At 40.2% G+C, this 5,616-nt stretch overlaps 1 pseudogene; it reads right to left on the bottom strand.

Moving 5' to 3' along the window:
- Positions 1-4,227: 4,227 nt before the first annotated feature.
- Positions 4,228-5,110, bottom strand: LOC129564242 (uncharacterized; annotated as a pseudogene).
- Between the last annotated feature and the right edge of the window lie 506 nt (positions 5,111-5,616).

Below are 5,616 nucleotides of genomic sequence, written 5' to 3'. Positions count from 1 at the left end.
AGACAGTGTATTAAAAAGACGAGACATCACATCGCTGACCAAAGTCTGTATAATCAAAGCTATAGTTTTTCCAGTAGTCATGTATGGATGTGAGAGATGGACCATAAAGAAGGCTGAGCACTGAAGAATTTATGCTTTCAAAACTGTGGTGCTGGAGAAGACTCTTGAGAGTCCGTTGGACAGCAAGGAGATCAAACCAGTCAACCTTAAAGGAAATCAACCGTGAATATTCATTGGAAGGATTGATGCTGAAGGTCCAATACTTTGGCCCCTGATGGGAAGAGCTGACTCATTGGAAAAGACCCTGATGCTGGGAAAGATTTAGGGAAAAAGGAGAAGGGGGCGACAGAAGATGAAATAGTTGGATTGCATCATTCAGGGAGATAAGTGAAGAACAAGGAAGTGTGGCATGCTGCAGTTCATGGGGTCACAAAAAGTCGGACAGGATTTAACACCTAAACAACAACCAAGTGCCTAATGTGAGAGGATCAGCCTTTGAAGGGACTTTTCCTAGGGCCTGGCAGCAGGCACATAAGGGCAAGCCTTGGCATGGCCCTTTCCTAACACCTGGGGAGGGGGGATGCTACATGTGGAGAGAGAGGCTGCAATGACAGCTCCATTCCCTGAGTGTCACTCAACACTGGCACCTTGCTTCCGTGGCAGTCTGGGTTTCCTCCAGAAATATTCCCTGTTGTGTATTTCCTCCCTCCCATCAACTCAGGTTGCTTCCTTGCAGCCAACAAGAGTCATCCTCCCAGACTTCCTCTGCAGGCCCTACATTCCAGCTCCCAGCCCTGGTGCACACTGGTAGACACACATCCTAACCTGTGGTGTGCAGGGCTGTTACCTGTGCCATCTGCGTAGGTCTCACTCTGTTCTGTCTGCCACAGACTGGTCATTTCATCCTTAACAAACACCCCTTCTGTCCCAGCTGATTTCCCCACCCCCCAGGGGGTTTCCATGGATGTGGGAACCTCTCAACCCCTCAGATTCCCCCAGGGCTTCAGGTTCTGTCCCATTTCATATCCTCTTCTTTTTCCTTGGTTTTTTCTTTCATCTTACCTGGCCACATGGGGATACTTCCTGTTCTTTCCAGTCAGTGTTCAAGTCCCTCTGCCAGTTTCAGCTCATGCTCTGTGAGAATTGCTCAATCTGTAGATGTATTCTTGATACATTTGTGAAGAGAGATGTACTCTACATCCTCCTTCTCTGACATATCAAAAGAGTCCTATACAATATATTTTATATATTAATCCCTTATAAGACATATCATTTGGAAATGTTTTTCCCCATTCATTAGGTTGCCTTTTCATTTTGCTGATGGTTTCCTTTGTTGAGAAAAGGCTTTTAAGTTTAATTATATCCCATTTGTTTATTTTTGCTTTTCTTTATCTTTGTCTGAGTAGACAAACCCCCTCTCCCCCACCAAAATTGCTGTGTCTTATGTCAAAGAGTGTTCTGCCTATGTTTTCTTCCAGTTTTATGGTTTTCAGTCATACATTTGTGTGTTTAGTCCATTTTGAGTTTGCATTTGTATATAGTGGGGAAAAGTTTTCTAATTTCATTTTTGTGTGTAGCTGTCCAGTTTTCCAAACCCCTTTTCTTAAGTGTCTCGTTTATTTGTTGTCTCTTTATTCTTTTCTATTGATTTATATGACTGTTTTTGTGCCACTACCATCTAGTCAAGGCTATGGTTTTTCCCGTGGTCATGTATGGATGTGAGAGTTGGACTGTGAAGAAAGCTGATGGCCGAAGAATTGATGCTTTTGAACTGTGGTGTTGGAGAAGACTCTTGAGAGTCCCTTGGACTGCAAGGAGATCCAGCCAGTCCATTCTAAAGGAAATCAGTCCTGGGTGTTCATTGGAAGGACTGATGCTAAAGCTGAAACTCCAATACTTTGGCCACCTCATGAGAAGAGCTGACCCACTGGAAAAACTGATGCTGGGAGGGATTGGGGGCAGGAGGAGAAGGGGACGACAGAGAATGAGATGGCCGGATGGCATCACCGACTCGATGGACATGAGTTTGAGTGAACTCCGGGAGTTGGTGATGGACAGGGAGGCCTGGCGTGCTGTGATTCATGGGGTTGCAAATAGTCGGGCACAACGGAGCGACTGAACTGAACTGAACCATGCTATTTTGATTACTATAGCTTTGTAGTATGGTCTAAAATCAGGGAGCATGATACCTCCAACCTTGTTTTATTCTCAAGGTTGATTTGGCCATTTGGAGTCTTTTGTGGTTCCATATAAATTTTAGGATTATTTGTTCTGGTCTTGTGAAAAATGTCATGGGTATTTTGATTTAGTCCTTATTAAATCTGTAGATTGCTTTGGGTAGTATGACAATTTTAACATTATTAGTTCTTCTGATCCTCGAACATGCTATGTCTTCATAATTTTACAGTTTCAGAATATGATTTTTTAAATCCTCCTTTATTATTTCTGTTGCAGTTTAAATGGGATTGTTTTTTGCTTTCTCTTTCTGATAGTTCATATTAGTATATAGAAAAGCAATATATTTGTAGGTATTAATCTTGTATCTTACAACTTTACTGAGTTCATATATTAATTTTAATAGTGTTTATATAGAGACTTCAGGGTTTCTTCACATCTACAAAAGTGAGTTTTACTTCTTTCCTTCTACTTTGGGCTCCTTTTATTTCTTATTCTTTTTTTAATATAGATTTACTTATTTTAATTGGGGGCTAATTACAATATTGCTGCAGCTAGGACTTCCAGTATTTTGCTAAATAGAAGTGGGTAATAGTGTGCATACCTCATTTTTCTTGAGGCATTTTCTTATTTCCTCTTTGATTTCATTGACCTCTTGATTTTTTTTTCCTTTTATTCCAATAGTGAGTGAAAAGTGCTAATTTTGTCTAAAACCGTATACATAATGCTAAAGCCATAGAATAAATATATTGGTTTTTTAGTAGCCTGTTTAGTCTCCACATGATTGCGTTTTTCCCATTTTTCTTCTCCTAATTGATAATTTTCATAATAGTGTATTGAGAGAAATTGTTTGATAAAATTTCTAGTCTCCTAAATTTGTTGAGAATTGTTTTATGGCTTAGCATGTGATCTATCTTGAAAAATGTTACATGTGCATTTAAATAGAATGTGAATTCTGCTGGTTTTGGGTGGAATGCCTTGTAGATACCTACTAAGTCCAATAGGTCTAATGTGTCATTTAAGGCCACTATTTCCAAATGATTTTCTGTTTGGATGATCTAACTATTGGTGTCAGTGGAGTGTTAATGAATGTTATAGCCTCTTTTTGTAGTGATCCATTTATCATTATAAAATGTTCTTCTTTGTTTTTCTTTATAGACTTTTAAAAACAGTTTACTGTATCTGATATGAATACTACCCAGTTTTTCTTTTTTATAAATTCATTTTTAATTAGAGGAAAATTGCTTATAATGTTGTGTTGGTTTCTGAAATACAAAAAAGAAATCAAACATAATTATATATATTCCTCATTCTTGAGCCTCCCTCCCCTCCCCCAATCCCTCTAGGTCATCACAGAGCACCAGGATGGGCTCTCCATGTTATGTAACAACTTGCCGCTAGCTATCTGTTTTATACAAGATATTATGTATATGTCAATGCTACCTTCTCCATCCATCGACCTTCTCCTTCCTCTGCTGTGTCCACATGTCTGTTCTCTATATCTGCTTCTCCATTCCTTCCCTAAAAATAAGTTAATTAGTACAACTTTTCTAGAATCCACATATATGCATTAATATATAGTATTTGTTTTTCTCTTTCTGATTTACATCACTCTGTATAACAGGCTCTAGGTACATCCAACTCACTACCACTGGCTAAAATTTGTCCATTTTTTTCCCCAAGTGATTATATTTTATTATTTTAGTGTTTATGAATGCCAAACTTGGACAGCATCCCCAAACCGAAAACTTGGTCCTCACAAGATGTAAGTATTCCTCCGATAACAAAAACAAATTAAACCATACTATCGGAAAAAAAACAGAAATATGTGGCATAGGCTTCTGAGTGATCTTGAAAAACGAGTTATGATGTTTCAACTGTATGGAGGAACATTCTAGAATCTACCTAGAAACATCTGGCAAAACAATTGGCCTGGTGCTACTGGGGTTGTTCTGCCTCAAAGGGGATAGAAGGTGTGTGATAGGGTGCTTAAGACTCACAACAGCCACAGAATTACTTGCACAGAGTTAACCAAAATTTAATGCAGAATAATATAAAAGAGTAGAACAACGTCAACAGTTATTCAACGCCTGGAAAGCAAGTTGTAAGCTAAGAACAAATAACTCGGCAGGAACAATAGTAAACATGTTTATAAGACTTGGGAGATGAAAAAACTTCGTCATTCATAGATGATGTCTTGTGCACAAGTACATTAGTTACCAGTACATTAGGGGACAGCCACAAAACAAACAAAGTAAGACTAAATCCAAACTGCTTAGCTTTCTTCCATTCTCTTGAGTATTAAACCCAGACCACCTTTGGCCACTTGCAGAGGTGTTTTCCCTTCTTTATTCTCAATGTAAATGCTTGCTCCTTGGGACACCAGCAATTTTGCTTCTTCCACTCTCTCTTCATCACAGGCTAAGTGTCCTTGGCAGCTGCCCGGTGCATTGCTGTGGCCTCATAATGGTCCTTAGCGTCTGGATTAGCTCCGCCTTCCAGTAACATGACAGCAATCTCATGCCTGTTTTTGGAAGCTGCATAATGTAGGGGAGTACAGCCATTTTGATTGACAGCATTCACTTGAGCACCTTTTCCCAGAAGGGCTTTGACAATCTCATCTCGGCCAGCGGAAGCAGCAATATGAAGAGGAGACCAACCTGCATCATCTTTATCATTCACTGGCACTCCAAGTTGCAGCAAGAATTCAACAATTTCTGTATGTCCAGCTGAGCATGCCCAATGCAACGCTGTTCTGCTGTCCTGGTCAGTCCTAGTGGCCAGGGACTTATCAGCCAGGATCCTCTCCTTTAACTCCTCCAGCTTCCCGCTGTAGGCCAAGTTGCAGACCATTAGGTTAGACACACACCCCTCCATTGCGCTTTCCCAGGATCTCGGTGCAGCCAGATCCACCACCCCTGCACTTCGCAGGATCCGAGAGCCAATCAAAAGCAAATTTGTCCATTTTTATGGTGGAGTAATATTCATTGCATATATGTACCATATTTTCTTTCTCCATTTATCTTCTAATTGACATCTAAGCTGTTTTCATGTCCTGGCTAATGTAAATAGTGCTGCTGTGACTATTGGGGTCATAGGTCTTTCAGAATTGGGGATTGCTGGGTCATACAGCAGATATATTTCTAGTTTTTTAAGGGATCTCCATACTGTTCTCTATTAAAAAACTAGGAATACATCTGCTGTATGACATAGAAATCCATACTGTTCTCCCAGGGCTTCCCAAATGTCACTAGTGGTAAAGAACCTGCCTGCCAATGCAGGAGATGTAAGAAACACAGGTTTGATCCCTGGATCAGGAAGATCTCCTAGAGAAGGAAATGGCAACCCACTCCAATATTCTTGCCTGGAACATGGACAAGGGAGCCTGGCAGGCTACTTTGGGATCACAACAAAGTCAGAAATGACCAAAGTGACTTAACA

This window comes from Moschus berezovskii, chromosome X, assembly GCF_049115385.1.
Source record: "Moschus berezovskii isolate FMDL1 chromosome X, NW_MosBer_1.0, whole genome shotgun sequence".
In the NCBI taxonomy this organism is placed as follows: Eukaryota; Metazoa; Chordata; class Mammalia; order Artiodactyla; family Moschidae; genus Moschus; species Moschus berezovskii.
The sequence above is the reverse complement of the archived record's forward strand: the minus strand, read 5'-3'. Positions and strand labels throughout refer to the sequence as shown.